General features: G+C 32.8%; 17 non-coding genes across 17 annotated transcripts; 5 read left to right on the forward strand and 12 right to left on the reverse strand.

The window, feature by feature from the left end:
* Positions 1 to 605: 605 nt before the first annotated feature.
* On the reverse strand, positions 606 to 679 carry TRNAN-GUU (transfer RNA asparagine (anticodon GUU)). The gene has a single exon. It is a non-coding gene; the product is annotated as a tRNA-Asn (tRNA).
* A 1,189-nt stretch (positions 680 to 1,868) lies between these two features.
* Positions 1,869 to 1,942, reverse strand: TRNAN-GUU (transfer RNA asparagine (anticodon GUU)). The gene has a single exon. It is a non-coding gene; the product is annotated as a tRNA-Asn (tRNA).
* A 390-nt stretch (positions 1,943 to 2,332) lies between these two features.
* TRNAN-GUU (transfer RNA asparagine (anticodon GUU)) lies at positions 2,333 to 2,406 on the forward strand. Its single transcript has one exon. It is a non-coding gene; the product is annotated as a tRNA-Asn (tRNA).
* A 1,075-nt stretch (positions 2,407 to 3,481) lies between these two features.
* On the reverse strand, positions 3,482 to 3,555 carry TRNAN-GUU (transfer RNA asparagine (anticodon GUU)). Its single transcript has one exon. It is a non-coding gene; the product is annotated as a tRNA-Asn (tRNA).
* Positions 3,556 to 4,667: 1,112 nt separating this feature from the next.
* Positions 4,668 to 4,741, reverse strand: TRNAN-GUU (transfer RNA asparagine (anticodon GUU)). Its single transcript has one exon. It is a non-coding gene; the product is annotated as a tRNA-Asn (tRNA).
* Positions 4,742 to 5,135: 394 nt separating this feature from the next.
* Positions 5,136 to 5,209, forward strand: TRNAN-GUU (transfer RNA asparagine (anticodon GUU)). Its single transcript has one exon. It is a non-coding gene; the product is annotated as a tRNA-Asn (tRNA).
* A 1,126-nt stretch (positions 5,210 to 6,335) lies between these two features.
* TRNAN-GUU (transfer RNA asparagine (anticodon GUU)) lies at positions 6,336 to 6,409 on the reverse strand. Its single transcript has one exon. It is a non-coding gene; the product is annotated as a tRNA-Asn (tRNA).
* Positions 6,410 to 7,671: 1,262 nt separating this feature from the next.
* TRNAN-GUU (transfer RNA asparagine (anticodon GUU)) lies at positions 7,672 to 7,745 on the reverse strand. Its single transcript has one exon. It is a non-coding gene; the product is annotated as a tRNA-Asn (tRNA).
* An 825-nt stretch (positions 7,746 to 8,570) lies between these two features.
* Positions 8,571 to 8,644, forward strand: TRNAN-GUU (transfer RNA asparagine (anticodon GUU)). Its single transcript has one exon. It is a non-coding gene; the product is annotated as a tRNA-Asn (tRNA).
* A 2,235-nt stretch (positions 8,645 to 10,879) lies between these two features.
* TRNAN-GUU (transfer RNA asparagine (anticodon GUU)) lies at positions 10,880 to 10,953 on the reverse strand. Its single transcript has one exon. It is a non-coding gene; the product is annotated as a tRNA-Asn (tRNA).
* A 636-nt stretch (positions 10,954 to 11,589) lies between these two features.
* TRNAN-GUU (transfer RNA asparagine (anticodon GUU)) lies at positions 11,590 to 11,663 on the reverse strand. The gene has a single exon. It is a non-coding gene; the product is annotated as a tRNA-Asn (tRNA).
* A 2,028-nt stretch (positions 11,664 to 13,691) lies between these two features.
* Positions 13,692 to 13,765, reverse strand: TRNAN-GUU (transfer RNA asparagine (anticodon GUU)). The gene has a single exon. It is a non-coding gene; the product is annotated as a tRNA-Asn (tRNA).
* A 1,992-nt stretch (positions 13,766 to 15,757) lies between these two features.
* Positions 15,758 to 15,831, reverse strand: TRNAN-GUU (transfer RNA asparagine (anticodon GUU)). Its single transcript has one exon. It is a non-coding gene; the product is annotated as a tRNA-Asn (tRNA).
* Positions 15,832 to 18,026: 2,195 nt separating this feature from the next.
* Positions 18,027 to 18,096, reverse strand: TRNAN-GUU (transfer RNA asparagine (anticodon GUU)). The gene has a single exon. It is a non-coding gene; the product is annotated as a tRNA-Asn (tRNA).
* A 1,138-nt stretch (positions 18,097 to 19,234) lies between these two features.
* Positions 19,235 to 19,308, forward strand: TRNAN-GUU (transfer RNA asparagine (anticodon GUU)). The gene has a single exon. It is a non-coding gene; the product is annotated as a tRNA-Asn (tRNA).
* A 985-nt stretch (positions 19,309 to 20,293) lies between these two features.
* TRNAN-GUU (transfer RNA asparagine (anticodon GUU)) lies at positions 20,294 to 20,367 on the reverse strand. The gene has a single exon. It is a non-coding gene; the product is annotated as a tRNA-Asn (tRNA).
* A 1,708-nt stretch (positions 20,368 to 22,075) lies between these two features.
* Positions 22,076 to 22,149, forward strand: TRNAN-GUU (transfer RNA asparagine (anticodon GUU)). The gene has a single exon. It is a non-coding gene; the product is annotated as a tRNA-Asn (tRNA).
* Positions 22,150 to 23,180: the final 1,031 nt, after the last annotated feature.

A 23,180-nucleotide genomic window follows, 5' to 3' on the forward strand; every position in this document is an offset into this window, starting at 1 on the left:
TCTAAGCCACGAATAGTTGTTGGTTCTTCAGCAAGAGTTTAAAATACTGCTATCACTACTACTATACAGTAAGGTATATAAGATGATAAGAGTGATAAGAGTTAAAAGTTAAGGTTGTGATAACAGTAATAATGATGTTTCATTCTTATCATAACAAGCAAAAATATAAAATAGCATTAATAATACATACATAGTTATATAAGCAATGATATCAGTAACAATAATATTGCTACTAAAATATACCACTAGGACTTCTAATAGCAACAAAAAAAGTTGGAAGACTGTTGGCCTGAATGTGTAATACATGATTTGATGGTTTACACTTATTGAGATGGTATATAGTTTCTATGTCCAGACACACACACACACACACACACGTGTGGGTGTGCGCGCATGAATGTAAATGCAAAGTGTGCAGATGATTTTTTGCGATATCCTGTTTATTTATTTCACAGATATGTTAGCACTTATTAGAGATATCCATCATTTAATTTTCATTATAAAATGGGTTCTTTGTTCTGGAAGATGGAGGATAGCCCCTGTTTTTCTGCCTTATATAATAGTCTGTCGGTGAATCTAAAACATCACTATTTTTGCAAAAGAAGCGCCCCCGGGTGGGCTCGAACCACCAACCTTTCGGTTAACAGCCGAACGCGCTAACCAATTGTGCCACGGAGGCTTAAAGTTAATGATGATTGTTGATTAAATAATGCAAATTGAACGAATTAGTTTTCATCTAGCAAAAACCTTTGCAATGTGTGACAAAATGCAGGGTGTGTCTTTTGTTTTTTCATAATGCGTGACATGCAATAGTGATTCGCAATTTTCCTTCTTGCAGTGCGAATTATAGATATTTATTTTACTTAAACATATAATGCAATACCGTGCCCTATTTTATCTTTATTTATATACACATATAAATATTATTTGTATGTGTGTGGTTGTGTAAAATGATCTATTTCTTAATTTATTCATATTAGTAATCACAGACACGTGCAGGTGTGCGAGGACATATATATATATATATATATATATATATATATATATATATATATATATATGTATGTATGTATATATATATATATATATATATATATATATATATATATATATATATTTGCTCTTTTGCGTGCACATATGTTTACATATATATATGTATATATATGTATACATATATATATCTGTATATATATATATATATATATATATATATATATATATATATATATATATATATATATGTGTGTGTGTGTGTGTGTGTGTGTGTGTGTGAAAGGTAGATTGGCAGTTTTATAAGAACAGACTCACACAAATTTACATAGGTATGTGTAATATGATGTACAAGCATATAGCTACACGTGAATGTAAGCGGATATGGACCTAGGATATATTGTGTATGTATTCTATGGCAACATGTATACTGTATATGCTTTTGTGTTCGCTTTTGATTATCTCAACTTGATAAATATCATTTCAAAAAGAGTATGTCAGTCAATGCGTGGTTTGTTATAATTTTGTTGATATCATTCACTGGGACACTTCTGCCATGCTCAGCGATTATCATCTGACCAAATTTTATATAAATGCTAAATTATGTCCTATGATTTTTCGGTGAAAAAATATCTTATTCCTCTTATTATTATTATTACTAACGTTACTATACTTGTCATCATTAGAATACTGGAAATATTAAATTTCATGTCACCAACAAGTAATTTGTTGCTGAATGATAGCAATAATGCAGTCCAGAGTACGTGACACTGTATAGAGTTCAATGCTGCGGTCATTCCATTGCTTTGCCGCGTGTGGTTTGTCACGGAATTTAGTAGGAGTTTGATCCTACCAACTGCATTGTAATCTAAAGTAATCGCCCCCGGGTGGGCTTGAACCACCAACCTTTCGGTTAACAGCCGAACGCGCTAACCGATTGTGCCACGGAGGCGTATATTAAAATGGAAACTTTCTATTAACGGTTAATCCCGCGTAGTTGTGCAACAGCTCCTAAGATAAGTAAGTGGATGATGAGTCGTGGTTAGTCGCCCAGCTTCCCGTATGTTGTTGAAGAAGCTTTATTCCATTTCGAAAGTCTTACCACGCCAACAGAACATCTAATTGATCCAGTTGTCAAACATATTCTAGGTGACTGTTATTAAAATATTTTTTTTGCTACAAAGAAGTGTTTTACTTCCTGTAACTTGCAAGCTGACAACTTACTAAAGTATTACTTTCCGGTACCTTTGAATATCAACCATCTATTTCAAACATTATCGCGAGTTGCAAAATTCTTGGTTACCTGTTTGATTTGTAATAGAATATATTCGCATGTTAACAAGCCTCCGTGGCACAATTGGTTAGCGCGTTCGGCTGTTAACCGAAAGGTTGGTGGTTCAAGCCCACCCGGGGGCGAATTCTTTAGTCCATAATGCCGTAGGTAAATGCAATGTCTGTTACTTCCCGTGAGCTGTCACGTGCAATTTAGAAGCGACATGAACCCATAATTGTATAATGGCACTAATACAATACTACTACCTTTAGTGAGAAGCTATTGTCTTAAATATGTATATCAGTACTTAGGAAATATAGGTACCTGAAAGTAACAATAATCCACTATTTTTATTGTCCTCATTTAACGGCAATATTGATGTCGCAAAATAGAATCAGCAAATATGATAATGACAATGGCTACAAGATCATGTTGACGATAATGGTACTTAAATACACTGCATAAGGAAATATCAATGACATCCAGAACTTATCATCATAGATAGTGATCTGGAAAATATCTAAGCCACGAATAGTTGTTGGTTCTTTTCGAATGTTTTTCTTAGGTCCGATTTTGACTTTATATGAAATATTTTCAGCAAGAGTTTAAAATACTACTATCACTACTACTATACAGTAAGGTATATAAGATGATAAGAGTTAAAAGTTAAGGTTCTGATAACAGTAATAATGATGTTTCATTCTTATCATATCAAGCAAAAATATAAAATGGCATTAATAATACATACATAGTTATATAAGCAATGATATCAGTAACAATAATATTGCTACTAAAATATACCACTAGGACTTCTAATAGCAACAAAAATAATAAAAATAATGTAATAAATAATAATATTCATATATTTTGAGGGTGGTTCGCCAAGCGCACCACCTCGCCCGAAATATCATCACTCTAAGTTGGAAGACTGTTGGCCTGAATGTGTAATACATGATTTGATGGTTTACACTTATTGAGATGGTATATAGTTTCTATGTCCAGACACACACACACATGTAAATGCAAAGTGTGCAGATGATTTTTTGCGATATCCTGTTTATTTCACAGATATGTTAGCACTTATTAGAGATATCCATCATTTAATTTTCATTATGAAATGGGTTCTTTGTTCTGGAAGATGGAGGATAGCCCCTGTTTTTATGCCTTATATAATAGTCTGTCGGTGAATCTAAAACATCACTATTTTTGCAAAAGAAGCGCCCCCGGGTGGGCTCGAACCATCAACCTTTCGGTTAACAGCCGAACGCGCTAACCAATTGTGCCACGGAGGCTTAAAGATAATAACGATTGTTGATTAAATAGTGCAAATTGAACGAATTAGTTTTCATCTAGCAAAAAAACCTTTGCAATGTGTGACAAAATGCAGGGTGTGTCTTTTGTTTTTTTCATAATGCGTGACATGCAATAGTGATTCGCAATTTTCCTTCTTGCAGTGCGAATTATAGATATTTATTTTACTTAAACTTATAATGAAATACCGTGCCCTATTTTATCTTTATTTATATACACATATAAATATTATTTGTGTGTGGTTGTGTAAAATGATCTATTTCTTAATTTATTCATATTAGTAATCACAGACACGTGCAGGTGTGCGAGGACATATATATATATATATATATATATATATATATATATATATATATATATGTATATGTATATATATATATATATATATATATATATATATATATATTTGCTCTTTTGCGTGCACATATGTTTACATATATATATGTATATATATATATATATATATATATATGTGTGTGTGTGTGTGTGTGTGTGTGTGTGTGAAAGGTAGATTGGCAGTTTTATAAGAACAGACTCACACAAATTTACATAGGTATGTGTAATATGATATAAAAGCATATAGCTACACGTGAATGTAAGCGGATATGGACCTAGGATATATTGTGTATGTATTCTATGGCAACATGTATACTGTATATGCTTTTGTGTTCGCTTTTGATTATCTCAACTTGATGAATATCATTTCAAAAAGAGTATGTCAGTCAATGCGTGGTTTGTTATAATTTTATTGATATCATTCACTGGGACACTTCTGCCATGCTCAGCGATTATCATCTGACCAAATTTTATATAAATGCTAAATTATGTCCCATGATTTTTCGGTGAAAAAATATTTTATTCCTCTTATCGTTACTAACGTTACTATACTTGTCATCATTAGAATACTGGAAATATTAAATTTCATGTCACCAACAAGTAATTTGTTGCTGAATGATAGCAAAAATGCAGTCCAGAGTACGTGACACCGTATAGAGTTCAATGCTGCGGTCATTCCATTGTTTTGCCGCGTGTGGTTTGTCACGGAATTTAGTAGGAGTTTGATCCTACCAACTGCATTGTGATCTAAAGTAATCGCCCCCGGGTGGGCTCGAACCACCAACCTTTCGGTTAACAGCCGAACGCGCTAACCGATTGTGCCACGGAGGCATATATTAAAGGGGAAACTTTCTATTAACCGTTAACCCCGCGTAGTTGTGCAACAGCTCCTAAGATAAGTAAGTGGATGATGAGTCGTGGTTTGTTGCCCAGCTTCCCGTATGTTGTTGAAGAAGCTTTATTCCATTTCGAAAGTCTTACCACGCCAACAGAACATCTAATTGATCCAGTTGTCAAACAATTTATTCTAAGTGACTGTTATTAAAATATCTTTTTTTGCTACAAAGAAGTGTTTTGCTTCCTGTAACTTGCAAGCTGACAACTTACTAAAGAATTACTTTCCGGTACCTTTGAATATCAACCATCTATTTCAAACGTTATCACGAGTTGCAAAATTCTTGGTTACCTGTTTGGTTTGTAATAGAATATATTCGCATATTAAGAAGCCTCCGTGGCACAATTGGTTAGCGCGTTCGGCTGTTAACCGAAAGGTTGGTGGTTCAAGCCCACCCGGGGGCGAATTCTTTAGTCCATAATGCCGTAGGTAAATGCAATGTCTGTTACTTCCCGTGAGCTGTCACGTGCAATTTAGAAACGACATGAACCCATAATTGTATAATGGCACTTCTACAATACTACTACCTTTAGTGAGAAGTTATTGTCTTAAATGTGTATATCAGTACTTAAGAAATATAGATACCTGAAAGTAACAATAATCCACTATTTTTATTGTCCTCATTTAACAGCAATATTGATGTGGCAAAAAATAATCAGCAATACTACAAATATAATAATGCCAATGACTACAAGATCATGTTGACGATAATGGTACTTAAATACACTGCATTAGGAAATATCAATGACATCTAGAACTTATCATAGATAGTGATCTGGAAAATATCTAAGCCACGAATAGTTGCTGGTTCTTTTCGAATATTTTTCTTTGGTCCGATTTTGACTTTATATGAAATATTTTCAGCAAGAGTTTAAAATACTACTATCACTACTACTATACAGTAAGGTATATAAGATGATAAGAGTGATAAGAGTTAAAAGTTAAGGTTCTGATAACAGTAATAATGATGTTTCATTCTTATCATAACAAGCAAAAATATAAAATGGCATTAATAATACATACATAGTTATATAAGCAATTATATCAGTAACAATAATATTGCTACTAAAATATACCACTAGGACTTCTAATAGCAACAAAAATGATATGATATGATAATGGTATAATATATATAATAATATATTTTGAGGTGGTTCGGCCATCGCCAATCCTCGCCCCGCAACATCGTCACTCTAAGTTGGAAGACTGTTGGCCTGAATGTGTAATACATGATTTGATGGTATACACTTATTGAGATGGTATATAGTTTCTATGTCCAGACACACACACACACCCACACACGTGTGGGTGTGCGCGCATGAATGTAAATGCCAAGTGTGCAGATGATTTTTTGCGATATCCTGTTTATTTATTTCACAGATATGTTAGCACTTATTAGAGATATCCATCATTTAATTTTCATTATAAAATGGGTTCTTTGTTCTGGAAGATGGAGGATAGCCCCTGTTTTTCTGCCTTATATAATAGTCTGTCGGTGAATCTAAAACATCACTATTTTTGCAAAAGAAGCGCCCCCGGGTGGGCTCGAACCACCAACCTTTCGGTTAACAGCCGAACGCGCTAACCAATTGTGCCACGGAGGCTTAAAGATAATGATGATTGTTGATTAAGTAGTGCAAATTGAACGAATTAGTTTTCATCTAGCAAAAAACCTTTGCAATGTGTGACAAAATGCAGGGTGTGTCTTTTGTTTTTTTCATAATGCGTGACATGTAATAGTGATTCGCAATTTTCCTTCTTGCAGTGCGAATTATAGATATTTATTTTACTTAAACATATAATGCAATACCGTGCCCTATTTTATCTTTATTTATATACACATATAAATATTATTTGTATGTGTGTGGTTGTGTAAAATGATCTATTTCTTAATTTATTCATATTAGTAATCACAGACACGTGCAGGTGTGCGAGGACATATATATATATATATATATATATATATATATGTATATATATATATATATATATATATATATATATATGCATATATACATATATATATGTGTGTGTGTGTGTGTGACTTAAATATATAATTTTTATCTTTATTTATATATACACATAAATATTTATTTGTATGTGTGTGGTTGTGTAAAATGATCTATTTATTAATCTATTTATATTAGTAATCACAGACACGTGCAGGTGTGCGAGGACATATATATATGTATATATATATATATATATATATATATATATATATATATATATAGTTGCTCTTTTGCGTGCACATATGTTTACATATATATGTGAAAGGTAGATTGGCAGTTTTATAAGAACAGACTCACACAAATTTACATAGGTATGTGTAATATGATATAAAAGCATATAGCTACACGTGAATGTAAGCGGATATGGACCTAGGATATATTGTGTATGTATTCTATGGCAACATGTATACTGTATATGCCTTTGTGTTCGCTTTTGATTATCTCAACTTGATAAATATCATTTCAAAAAGAGTATGTCAGTCAATGCGTGGTTTGTTATAATTTTATTGATATCATTCACTGGGACACTTCTGTCATGCTTAGCGATTATCATCTGACCAAATTTTATATAAATGCTAAATTATGTCCCATGATTTTTCGGTGAAAAAATATTTTATTCCTCTTATCGTTACTAACGTTACTATACTTGTCATCATTAGAATCCTGGAAATAATATTAAATTTCATGTCACCAACAAGTAACTTGTTGCTGAATGATAGCAAAAATGCAGTCCAGAGTACGTGACATCGTATAGAGTTCAATGCTGCGGTCATTCCATTGTTTTGTCGCGTGTGGTTTGTCACGGAATTTAGTAGGAGTTTGATCCTACCAACTGCATTGTAATCTAAAGTAATCGCCCCCGGGTGGGCTTGAACCACCAACCTTTCGGTTAACAGCCGAACGCGCTAACCGATTGTGCCACGGTGGCGTATATTAAAGTGGAAACTTTCTATTAACCGTTAACCCCGCGTAGTTGTGCAACAGCTCCTAAGATAAGTAAGTGGATGATGAGTCGTGGTTTGTTGCCCAGCTTCCCGTATACTGTTGAAGGAGCTTTATTCCATTTCGAAAGTCTTACCACGCCAACAGAACATCTAATTCAGGGGTTCCCAAACTTTTTGTTCCTCAGTACCCCTTAGGCTTTTTATAGGTTCCCATGTACCCCTAACACTAAAAATTAAGCTTAATAGTAAAAAAGGACGTGAGCCGCCAGGCACTGACGCGTCGATAAACACGTCCTGTACCAGTCATTTCTAGATTGGTACAGGTAGTCCTACAGATCTACACTGCAGATCAAGCCATGTGAGGTTTATAATAGTAAAAACAAATGGTATTACCTTACACCCAAGAAATTTCAATAAAGGTGGTGCTAATCAACACAAAGAAAATGAGAAAAGTGCAATCTGAGTGCAGATTACAACACCATGTATTGTGCAAGTAATTGTTTCCTTCAGACCAAATGTACCCCCTGAAACGTGCAAATGTACCCCTGGGGGTACATGTACCCCAGTTTGGGAACCCCTGATCTAATTGATCCAGTTGTCAAACAATTTATTTTAAGTGACTGTTATTAAGATAATTTTTTGCTACAAAGAAGTGTTTTGCTTCCTGTAACTTGCAACCTGACAACTTACTAAAGTATTACTTTCCGGTACCTTTGAATTATTAACCATCTGTTTCAAACATTATCGCAAGTTGCAAAATTCTTGGTTACCTGTTTGGTTTGTAATAGAATATATTCGCTTATAAAGAAGCCTCCGTGGCACAATCGGTTAGCGCGTTCGGCTGTTAACCGAAAGGTTGGTGGTTCAAGCCCACCCGGGGGCGAATTCTTTAGTCCATAATGCCGTAGGTAAATGCAATGTCTGTTACTTCCCGTGAGCTGTCACGTGCAATTTAGAAACGACATGAACCCATAATTGTATAATGGCACTTCTACAATACTACTACCTTTAGTGAGAAGTTATTGTCTTAAATGTGTATATCAGTACTTAAGAAATATAGTTACCTGAAAGTAACAATAATCCACTAGTTTTATTGTCCTCATTTAACAGCACCATTGTTATCGCAAAATAGAATCAGCAATACTACAAATATAATAATTTCAATGACTACAAGATCATATTGACGATAATGGTACTTAAATACACTGCATAAGGAAATATCAATGACATCTAGAACTTATCATCATAGATAGTGATCTGGAAAATATTTAAGCCAAGAATAGTTGGTTCTTTTCGAATGTTTTTCTTAGGTCCGATATTGACTTTATATGAAATATTTTCAGCAAGAGTTTAAAATACTACTATCACTACTACTATACAGTAAGGTATATAAGATGATAAGAGTTAAAAGTTGAGGTGATAACAGTAATAATGATTATCATTCTTATCATAACAAGCAATAATATAAAATGGCATTAATATTACATGCATAGTTATATAAACAATGATATCAGTAACTATAATATTGCTACTAAAAATATACTACTAGGACTTCTAATAGCAACAAAAATGATAATAATAATAATGGTAATAATAATAATATTCTTATTTCTGAGGTGGTTCGGCCAAGCGCACCACCTCGCCAGCAATAACATCACTCTAAGTTGGAAGACTGTTGGCCTGAATGTGTAATACATGATTTGAGGGTTTCCACTTATTGAGATGGTATATAGTTTCTATGTCCAGACACACACACACCCACGTATGGGTGTGCGCGCATGAATGTAAATGCAAAGTGTGCATATTATTTTTTGCGATATCCTGTTTATTTATTTCACATATGCGTTAGCAATAATTAGCGATCTCCATCATTTGATTTTCATTATAAAATGGGTTCTTTGTTCTGGAAGGTGGAAGATAGCCCCTGTTTTTCTGTCTTATATAATAGTCTGTCGGTCAATCTAAAACATTGCTATTTTTGCAAAAGAAGCGCCCCCGGCTGTTAACCTTTCGGTTAACAGCCGAACGCGCTAACCAATTGTGCCACGGAGGCATAAAGATCATGATGATTGTTGATTAAATAATGCAAATTGAACGATTTAGTTTTCATCTAGCAAAAAGCTTTGCAATGTGTGACAAAATGCAGAGTGTCTTTTCATAATTCGTGACATGCACTAGTGATTCGCAATTTTCCCTCTTGCAACGCGAATTATAGATATTTACTTTACTTAAATATATAGTGCAATACCGTGCCCTATTTTATCTTTATTTATATATACACATAAATATTATTTGTATGTGTGTGGTTGTGTAAAATGATCTATTTATTAATCTATTCATATTAGTAATCACAGACACGTGCAGGTGTGCGAGGACATATATATATGTATATATATATATATATATATATATATATATATATATATATATATATATATATATATGTATATGTGTATATATATGTATATATATACACACACACACACACACACACATATATATATATATATATATATATATATATATATATATATATATATATATATATATATATATATATATATGCTCTTTTGCGTGCACATATGTTTACATATATATGTGAAAGGTAGATTGGCAGTTTTATAAGAACAGACTCACACAAATTTACATAGGTATGTGTAATATGATGTAAAAGCATATGGCTACATGTGAATGTAAGCGGATATGGACCTAGGATATATTGTGTATGTATTCTATGGTAACATGTATACTGTATATGCCTTTGTGTTCGCTTTTGATTATCTCAACTTGATAAATATCATTTCAAAAAGAGTATGTCAGTCAATGCGTGGTTTGTTATAATTTTATTGATATTATTCACTGGGACATTTCTCCCATGCTCAGCGATTATCATCTGACAAAATTTTATATAAATGCTAAATTATGTCCTATGATTTTTCGGTGAAAAAATATTTTACTTATTTCACAGATGCGTTAGCACTTATTAGAGATCTCCATCATTTCATTTTCAATATGAAATGGGTTCTTTGTTCTGGAAGGTGGAATATAGCCCCAGTTTTTCTGCCTTATATAATAGTATGTCGGTGAATCTAAAACATCACTATTTTTGCAAAAGCAGCGCCCCCGGGTGGGCTCGAACCACCAACCTTTCGGTTAACAGCCGAACGCGCTAACCAATTGTGCCACGGAGGCTTAAAGATAATGATGACTGTTGATTAAATAATGCAAATTGAACGAATTAGTTTTCATCTAGCAAAAACCTTTGCAATGTGTGACAAAATACAGGGTGTGTAATATGATGTAAAAGCATATAGCTACACGTGAATGTAAGCGGATATGAACCTAGGGTGTATTGTGTATTTATTCTATAGTAACATGTATACTATTTATGCCTTTGTGTTCGCTTTTGATTATCTCAACTTGATAAATATCATTTCAAAAAGAGTATGTCAGTCAATGCGTGGTTTGTTATAATTTTATTGATATCATTCACCGGGACACTTCTGCCATGCTCAGTGATTATCATCTGACCAGATTTGATACAAATGCCAAATTATGTCCTATGATTTTCGGTGAAAAAATATTTTATTCCTCTTATCGTTACTAACGTTACTATACTTGTCATTATTAGAATACTAGAAATAACAATACTAAATTTCATGTCACCAACAAGTAACTTCTTGCTGAATGATAGCAAAAATGCAGTTTGAGTTCGTGGCACCGTATAGAGTTCAATGCTGCGGCCATTCCATTGTTTTGCCGCGTGTGGTTTGTCACGGAATTTAGTAGGAGTTTGATCCTACCAACTGTAATGTGATCTAAAGTAATCGCCCCCGGGTGGGCTCGAACCACCAACCTTTCGGTTAACAGCCGAACGCGCTAACCAATTGTGCCACGGAGGCATGTATGAAAGATGAAACTTTCTATAACATATTGAACAAACATGTATAATATTTGGAACAAGATAGCATGATGAATCCAACTATTTAACACATAGGTTTTTAACCTGGTGGTTCGTTCAGAGCCCCTAGGGTGGCATGAGTAATTTTCAGGGAGAAGGGGAATCAATGGTAGGGGAATTCTCTTCTTCTTTTTTTTTTTTTTTAATCTCTTTAGTGGTTCACCCAAGCCTGGAAATCTAAGAATCTTTAACAGTTTAAATGCTTTCAGAGAGCCTTGGCCGTAACTATGATACTGAAGTTTATACTTTATATATAAAGGATAATCTTGATACAGTAATCAGTGTGTGCTCAAATTATGGTAATATTTCGATTATTGAAGATTTGAGGGAAGGGTTTAGGTGGGGGGTGAGGAGGCAAAGACTAACTCATACAGGGAACGTGATATTAACATTATGTAGTTTTAAGTTACCCTACTAATGAGTATAATTGATACCTGAATAGGAATACTGTCATCTTATCCTCATATAATCGATAATAAATTTTAACGAAAAAATAGTAGACCTGTTGCTGTGGTTAAACATTTTCTGGAATGAAGTGAGCTTGGACTTCTCAAGAACCACGAATTACCATGACATTGAGTTACCATGATACAGAAGAAGCTGAGCAACAGTTTCTAAAATCTGGAAGTAGCATTTATTCTACCCGTCCCGCAATGACAGATAGTTGGCACTATTTAAATTGAATTATTTAAATCATGCGATCGGGAAAAAAAACTTTTTTTTTTCACCAATGGTCGTTATCTTTATAGCAATATGAATATCTGATATGTATCACTTCATATATTATATCTTCAAATGATTAATGATTGCATTTCATAACGGAGCATAATATATATACAAAATATATGTCTTGAATAGCACCAGTACAGTTAGTGCTTTATAGATATGTTTCACTGATCGTGATAAAGTATGATTCCAAAATCAATTAAAATAAAAGAAAATGATTAAGACACACATATACATACGCACACAACCACACACACACACATACATATGTGCATGTATGTGTGTATATATGTACATATATATATATATATATATATATATATATATATATATATACATATATGTATATATATACATATGTATGTATACATATATATGTATAAATATATATATATATATATATATATATATATATATATTATCTTTATTTATACATATAAATATTATTTGTATGTGTGGTTGTGTAAAATGATCTATTTATTAATCTTTTCATATTAGTAATCACAGAAACATGCAGGTGTGCGAGGATATATATATATATATATATATACATATATACATATATATATATATATATATATATATATATATATATATATACATATATACATATATATATGCTCTTTTGCGTGCACATGTTTACATATACATATGAAAGGTAGATTGGCAGTTTTATAAGAACAGACTCACACAAATTTACATAGGTATGTGTAATATGATGTAAAAGCATATAGCTACACGTAATGTAAGCGGATATGGACCTAGGATGTATTGTGTATGTATCTATGGTATTATGTATACTGTATATGGAGTTCGCTTTTGTTTATCTCAACTTGATAAATATCATTTCAAAAAGAGTATGTCAGTCAATGCCTGGTTTGTTATAATTTTATTGATATCATTCACCGGGACACTTCTGCCATGCTCAGCAATTATTATCTGACCAGAATTTATATAAATACAAAATTTTCTATGATTTTTCGGTGAAAAAAATGTTTTATTCCTCATATCGTTACTAACGTTACTATACTTGTCATTATTAGAATACTGGAAATAACAATACTAAATTTCATGTCACCGACAAGAAACTTCTTGCTGAATGATAGCAAAAATGCAGTCCAGAGTTCGTGACACCGTATAGAGTTCAATGCTGCGGTCATTTCACTGTTTTGCCGCGTGTGGTTTGTCACAGTATTTAGTAGGAGTTTGATCATTTACCAACTGCATGGTGATCTAAAGTAATCGCCCCCGGGTGGGCTCGAACCACCAACCTTTCGGTTAACAGCCGAACGCGCTAACCAATTGTGCCACGGAGGCATATGATATTGGGGAAAGTTTCTATTACACATTGAACAAATTTATATAATATTTGGAACAAGATAGCATGATGAATCCAACTTTAACAAATTTAACACATAGGTTTACACTGGTGGTTCGTTCAAAACCCCTAGGGTAGCGTGAGTAATTTTCAGGGAGAAGGGGAATCAAAGGTAGGGGAGTTCTTTATTTTTATAAATCTCTTAAGTGGTTCACCCAAGTCTAGAAATCTAAGAATCTTTAACAATTCAAATACTTTCAGAGAGCCTGCGCCATAACTATGATACTGAAGTTTATACTTTATATATAAAGTATAATCTTAATGCAGTAATCAGTACAATCTTAAATAATTGAAGTGTGTGCTCAAATAATTATAATATTTCGATTATTGAAGATTTGAGGGAATGGGGGGGGGGGGGGGGGGAGGCAAGGACTAACTTGTACAAGGAGCGTGATTTTAACATTATGTAGTTTTAAGGTACCATACTAATGATTATAATTGATACTTGAATAGGAATTCTGTCATCTTATCCTCATATAATCGATTTATCTGTATTAGTAAAGACACAAGACAGAGATAAACAATTTTAACAATTTTCTATTATGAAAAAATAGTGGACCTGTTGCTGTGGTTATATTAAAAATTTTCTGTAATGAAATGAGCTTGGACTTCTCAAGAACCCCGAATTACCATGACATTGAGTTACCATGATACAGAAGAAGCTAAGCAACAAACCACAGAACTCCATTACAAGTTTCTAAATATTTAAATCATGCGACCAAAAAAAAAAGAAAAACGTTTTTTTCACTAACGTGCATTATTCTTATAGCAATATGAATATTTGATATGTATCACTTCATATATTATATCTTCAAATGATTAATGATTGCATTTCATAACGGAGCATAATGTATATACAATATATATGTTTTGAATAGCACCAGTACAGTTAGTGCTTTATAGATATGTTTCATTGATCGGGATAAAGTATGATTCCAAAATAATTAAGATAAAAGAAAATGATTAAGACATACATATACATACGCACACACACATACATACACACATATGTGCATGTATGTGTGTGTATATATATGTACATATATATATATATATATATATATATGTATATATGTATATATACATATATATATATACATATATATACATATATATATACATATATATATATATTTTATCTTTATTTATATATACATATAAATATCATTTGTATGTGTGGTTGTGTAAAATGATCTACCTATTAATCTTTTCATATTAGTAATCACAGACACGTGCAGGTGTGCGACGACATATATATATATATATATATATATATATATATATATATATATATATATATATATACATATATATATATGCTCTTTTGCGTGCACATGTTTACAAATATGAAAGGTAGATTGGCAGTTTTATAAGAATAAAATCACACAAATTTACATAGGTATGTGTAATATGATGTAAAAGTATATAGCTACACTGAATGTAAGCGGATATGGACCTAGGATGTATTGTGTATGTATTCTATGGTAATATGTATACTGTATATGCTTTTGTGTTCGCTTTTGATTATCTCAACTTGATAAATATCATTTCAAAAAGAGTATGTCAGTCAATGCGTGGTTTGTTATAATTTTATTGATATTCACTGGGACACTTCTGCCATGCTCAGCGATTATCTGACCAGATTTTATATAAATGCTAAATTATGTCCGATGATTTTTCGGTGAAAAAATGTTTATTCCTCATATCGTTACTAACGTTCCTATACTTGTCATTATTAGAATACTGGGAATAATACAAAAATTCATGTCACCAACAAGTAACTTCTTGCTGAATGATAGCAACAGTCCAGAGTTCGTGACATCGTATAGAGTTCCATGCTGCGGTCATTTCACTGTTTTGCCGCGTGTGGTTTGTCACGGAATCTAGTTGGAGTTTGATCATCTAAAAACGGCATGGTGATCTAAAGTAATCGCCCCCGGGTGGGCTCGAACCACCAACCTTTCGGTTAACAGCCGAACGCGCTAACCGATTGTGCCACGGAGGCATGTAATAATGAAGAAACATTCTATTACATATTGAACAAATCTATATAATATTTGGAACAAGATAACATGATGAATCCAACTATTTAACACCTAGGTTTTAACCTGGTGGTTCGTTCAGAAACCCTAGGGTGGCGTGTGTAATATCCAGGGAAAAGGAGAATCAATGGCAGGGGAGTTTATAAATCTCTTAAGTGGTTCACCCAAGTCTAGAAATCTAAGAATCTTTAACAGTCCAAATACTTTCAGAGAGCCTTGGCCATAACTATGATAGTGAAGTTTATACTTTATATATAAAATATAATCTTAATACAGTAATCAGTACACTTTTGAATAACTGAAGTGTGTGCTCAAATCATGATATTATTTCGATTATTGGAGATTTGAGGGAAGGATTTGGGGGAGGGGAGGTGAGGAGGCAAGTACTAACTCATACAGGGAGCCTGATATTAACATTATGTAGTTTTAAGGTACCCTACTAATGAGTATAATTGATACTTAAATCGTCATATAAACGATTTCTCTGTATTAGGAAAGAGACAAGACAGATAAACAATTTTAACAATTTTCCAATAAGAAAAAATAGTATACCTGTTGCTGTGGTTAAATTAAAAATTTTCTGTAATGAAATGAGCTTGGACTTCTCAAGAACCCCGAATTACCAAGAAGAAACTGAGCAACAAACCATAGAACTCCATTACCAGTTTCTAAAATCTGGAAGTAGCATTTATTTTACCCGTCCTGCAATGGCAGACAATTGGCATATTTAAATTGGATTATTTGAATAATGCGATCGAAAAAAAACTTTTTTTTTTTTTGACTAATTCGCATTATCTTTATAGCAATATGAATATTTGATATGTATCACTTCATATATTATATCTTCAAATGATTAATGATTGTATTTCATAACGGAACATAATGGATATACAAAATATATATCTTGAATAGCACCAGTACAGTTAGTGCTCTATAGATATGTTTCATTGATCGTGATAAAGTATGAATCGAAAATAAATTAAAATAAAAGAAAGTCATTAAGACACACATATACATACGCACACAACCACGCACACACACATACATACACATATGTGCATGTATGTGTGTGTATATATATGTACATATATATATATATATATATATATATATATATATATATATATATATATATATACATATGTATATATATACATATATATGTATACATATATATATATATAAATATATATATATGTATACATATATATATATATAAATATATATATATGTATACATATATATATATATTATATATATTATCTTTATTTATATATACATATAAATGTCATTTGTATGTATGGTTGTGTAAAATGATCTATTTATTAATCTTTTCATATTAGTAACCACAGATACGTGCAGGTGTGCGAGGACATATATATATATGTATATATATATATATATATATATATATATATATATATATATGTATGTATATATATATATATATGTATATATATATACATATACACATGCATATATATATACATATACACATACATATGTATATACATATACACATACATACATACATACACACACACACACACACACACATATATATATATATGCTCTTTTGCGTGCACATGTTTACATATACATATGAAAGGTAGATTGGCAGTTTTATAAGAACAGACTCACACAAATTTACATAGGTATGTGTAATATGATGTAAAAGCATCTAGCTACACGTGAATGTAAGCGGATATGGACCTAGGATGTGTTGTGTATGTATTCTATGGTAATATATATACTGTATATGCTTTTGTGTTCGCTTTTGATTATCTCAACTTGATAAATATCATTTCAAAAAGAGTATGTCAGTCAATGCGTGGTTTGTTATAATTTTATTGATATCATTCACCGGGACACTTCTGCCATGCTTAGCGATTATCATCTGACCAGATTTTATATAAATGCTAAATTATGTCCTATGATTTTTCGGTGAAAAAATATTTTATTCCTCATATCGTTACTAACGTTAGTATACTTGTTATTATATTTCATGTCACCAACAAGTAACTCCTTGCTGAATGATAGCAAAAATGCAGTCCAGAGTTCGTGATACCGTATAGAGTTCAATGCTGCGGTCATTCTACTGTTTTGCCGCGTGTGGTGAGTTTGATCATCTACCAACTGCATTGTGATCTAAAATAATCGCCCCCGGGTGGGCTCGAACCACCAATCGGTTAACAGCCGAACGCGCTAACCAATTGTGCCACGGAGGCATGTATTAAGGAGGAAACTTTCTATTAGATATTGAACAAATTTATATAATATTTAGAACAAGATAACATGATGAATCCAACTTTTTAACACATAGGTTTTTAACCTGGTGGTTCGTTCAGAATCCCTAGGGTATGGTGAGTAATTTCCAAGGAGAAGGGGAATCAATGGTAGGGGAGTTCTCTATTTTTATAAATCTCTTAAGTGGTTCACCCAAATCTGAAAATCTAAGAATCTTTAACAGTTCAAATACTTTCAGAAAGCATTGGCCATAACTATGATACTGAAGTTTATACTTTATATACAAAGTATAATCTTAATACAGTAATCAATACACTCTTAAATAATTGAAGTGTGTGCTCAAATCATGATAACATTTCGATTATTGAAGATTTGAGGGAAGGGTTGGGGTGGGGGGGGGGGGTAAGGAGGACTAACTCGCACAAGGAGCTTGATATTAACATCTTATCCTCATATAATCGATTTCTCTGTATTAGGAAAGACACAAGACATCAGTATAGCATCAGTACAGTTAGTGCTATATAAATCTTTCATTGATCGTGATAAAGTATGATTCCAAAATCAATTAAAATAAAAGAAACGGATTAAAATTTAGGTGGCTATCATTGAGGGGGCATCTAGCCGGACACTTCTGATTAGGAGGGGGAGACTAGGCAATAAATTAACATTTACTAAATTTTCCCAAATCTAATTCTTCAAGATGGTGGGGGGGGGGGCGTATCCTTCAACCCCGCGCAGTTCTGCAACAGCTCCAAAGATAAGTAAATGATGAGTCATGGTTCGTTGCCCAGCTTCCCGTATGTTGTCGAAGAAGCTCTATTCCACTTTGAAAATTTAACCACGGAACCAGAACATCTAACTGATCCATTTGTCAAACAATTGTGAGTGTTGCTAAAACGTATTCTTATGTTGTGCCTTTCTTAATATTTCCCGTAAATCAGTTCGTGCTACAAGGAAGTCCTTTACATCCTACAACTTGCAATCTGATATCTTACTCTAGTATCATATTTACTTTCTTGTTTCTTGAAATCATAACCATTTATATCAAGTATTATCTTAAGTTGCAAATTTCTCGGAAACCTGCTTTCTTTGTAATAGAAAATACCCATTCATTTTCAAGCCTCCGTGGCACAATCGGTTAGCGCGTTCGGCTGTTAACCGAAAGGTTGGTGGTTCAAGCCCACCCGGGGGCGAATTCTTTAGTCCATAATGCCATGGGTAGATGCAATATATGTTACATCCCGTCACGTCACGTGCAATTTAGAAGCGGCATGAATCCATGTCTTTATTTAACATATTGATATCACAGAATGAAATCAGCAGTACTACAAATAGAATGTCAATGGCTATAAGATTATGTTGACGATAATGGTACCTAAATACACTGCATAAGGAAGTATCAATGACGTCTAGAATTTATCTTCATAGATAGTGATCTGGAAAATGTTCAAGTCACGAGTAGTTGTTGGTTCTTTTCGAAAATTGATCTGATATTGATTTAATCTGAAATATTGTCAACAATAGTTAAAAAATGACTATTACTACAACTATACAGTACGATGTATAATACGGGTGATAAGAGATAAAGTTGAGGTTGTGATAACAGTAATAATGATTATGCTTATAATCACAGGTAAAAGATAAAATTGCATTGATAATACATAGTTATGTAAGCAATGATATCAGTAACAATAATAGTACTTTTAATAATATACTACAAGGGCTTCTAATAGCAGCAATAATGATGATAATAACGATAATGATGATAATATCATTATCATTTCCCAGGTGGGTGGATCGGACGAGCGCGCCACCTCGCCAGCAATATCGCCACTCGAACTTGGAAGACTTGGCCTACATGTGTAATGCATGATTTGAGGGTTTCCGCTTATTGAGATGGTATATAGTTTCCATATCCACACACACACACATACACACACACATGTGTGGGTGTACGTGCAGGAATATAAATGCAAAGTATGCATTTATTTTTTTTGCGATATCCGCACTCATTTATTTAACAGATACGCTAGCACTAATAAGCGACCTCAATCATTTCATATTTATTATAAAATAGGTTCTCTGTCCTGGTGTATAGGGCGGAAGATAGCCCCTGCTTTCTGCCTTATATAATAGTCTTTCGGTGAATCTAAAATATCGCTATTTTTGCAAAAGAAGCGCCCCCGGGTGGGCTCGAACCACCAACCTTTTGGTTAACAGCCGAACGCGCTAACCAATTGTGCCACGGAGGCTTAATATGATATTAAGAATGTTGATTAAATAATGCAAATTAAGCGATTCGGTTATTTTCATCTAGTAATAAGCTTTGCAATGTGTGACAAAATGCAGGGTCTTTTTTATGATACGTGACATTCACTAGCAATTCACAGTTTTCCCTCTTGCACCGCAAATTATAGATATTTACCCGTACTTAAACATATTATGCCATTCCGTGCCATATTGTACCTGTATATATATGTATATATGTATATATATATGAATATATATGTATATAAGTATATACATGAATATATATGTATATATAATATATATACATATATATGTATATACACACACATACACATACACACACACACACACACACACACACACACATACACACACACATATACATACATACGCACACAACCACGCACACACACATACATACATGTATATACATATATATATGTATATATGTATATATATGTATATATATATATATATATATATATATATATATGTATACACACACACACACACATATAGACACACACACATAATCATATTTGTGTGTGTATATATATATTCATTTCAATGAATACATACGCAAACACACAAACTTGTGTATTTGTGTCTGTGTATGTGTGTGTGTTTGCGTATGTATTCATTTAAATGAATATATGTATATATATATATATATATATATATATATATATATATATATATATATATATATATACGCACACACACACACACACATATATGTATATATGTATATATACATATTTATATATATATGTGTGTGTGTGGATGTGTGTGTGGATGTATTTGTATATTAATACATTTCTCTTCGGAATTATTATGATCTTTGAAATATAGAAGATTCTTTATAAAGCTAGCTAACACCAAAGTAACGGCCATAATGTACTAATGTAGTACTAGAACATCACCATTCTCCAGTACATCAGTAATATAATGCTATGAAATATTTAGTTTTCATTTCAGATCTAAAAATCAACTTCAGTAAATTCCAAATGTAGATATAAATCATCAGTAGACGTTTATCATTATCACAGATAAACTAATAAAACAACAACAGACTCAGTATCCAAGGAGGCAGGACAAATAATAACGTGGGAGCATTAAGGACGATGATGCGTGAAGGACTATGGTGGATCGTGATATAACAAGTTTGTGACAAAAAACAAAGTATAAAAGGATTAAGGATTTGCCAAAGGATTAGGCAGAGGATCAACGATAGACGACAATTTTGACAGTCCAAAGATTCAGAAATCTTCTACAGCAGTTGACAATCCTGACTTACTTATTCGAGAATCAGGCATCACTGAGCGTGAGGTTTTGTCACAGATCACAACAAAGTATCTGTCAATGAGGATGTTATGACCATCAGTTACCTAAGTCCTTGGGCAGGTATTAAGTGAAAGTTTAGCATCTGACCAGCGGCAGTAACGGGAACAATAGTAATGTCACTGTTGGTGAGAGGATTATCATTCAAGGTCCAGTCATTACTAATGATAGCCCTGACATGGATATGTCATTACTAATGATTTATTTCTATTCATCTTACCGTATCATATCAAAATGTGTAATATTGTTGTCTCATCATACTACAACATTTATATAAACAACATCTGCTAGAATATACTTTCAGGAAATTTATACACTAAACAAATTTGCTACCTGACCAAATTTAAGTCCAAATTTTTGATATATTAAGCCTCCGTGGCACAATTGGTTAGCGCGTTCGGCTGTTAACCGAAAGGTTGGTGGTTCGAGCCCACCCGGGGGCGTTTCCTTTAAATAACTGATACTGGTCGATCACTTTCAAAAGAACCATATGAGTATTACAGTTGTTCTGTACCTCGGCGATAGCCAGGATCAGGATGGAATATGTTAAATTGCCGGAATTAAAGTAATTGAATTGTTATAATGTAACGATTTACAAGATAGCATAACATTTACCGGTTATACACAAAACACAATTGACATTTTTATATTTCTTGTACACTATCAGAAACTATGAATCAAGTGTATTTAGAAAAACGGAATAGAAGACATCTGATTTCTAAGCTGTCATAATACTAGTAAAAACGCAATTATTTGTTTTGACATAATGGTATACTTGATTATGCAGAGCTGGAAATATTTTTTTATGCATTTATCCTATCAAAAAACAGAGACTGACATTTGAATTACACTTAGCTGCTTGAAGGTGTAATTGACCAATGTCGAACTTCATATTTCATATTGATTTAGTTTCTTAAGGCTCCAAATTTGAGAAAGCCAGTATATTTATGGTTTACATTTTGGCATTTCAGTAAAATATCTCCTTAAATGTAATAAAATAGGAAAAGTAATTTATGAGAATCATAGCTACAGGACCCAGCATATATTTTTAAGGTACAAGGAATTTTCGTTGAGGCTACAGATTTTTTTTAAAAACAAGGTCTGCATCAAAACAAACATCAGTTTGTCCTAACGCTTTTCTACCAACTCAAGAGCATTATCCATGTTTGAAAAATAAAGGTCATCAGCTGATTTCTTATTTTTTATACCTTATCTTATCTAGATTTTTAATTTATGGAGGGGGGGGGGTTGAGTTAGGGATGTTTCCTTTCCGTGAAGAAGTACGTCAAACTATGTATGAAGAATGTGACGCTAAAACTTCTATATATTTTTCGTGAAAGAACCACTAATCGAACCCTAATCAAGCCTTCACAGCTGAAGGCATGTTATCTAAATATTCTTCAGTGATATAAATTGTTTGTTTGACGACCTCATCGTGGAATTTTACCACTTTTTCTTGAAAACTGCTGTTAGT

Source organism: Penaeus japonicus, unplaced genomic scaffold (genome assembly GCF_977035675.1).
Source record: "Penaeus japonicus unplaced genomic scaffold, GWHDUDI00000001_assembly GWHDUDI00000024, whole genome shotgun sequence".
NCBI lineage: Eukaryota > Metazoa > Arthropoda > Malacostraca > Decapoda > Penaeidae > Penaeus > Penaeus japonicus.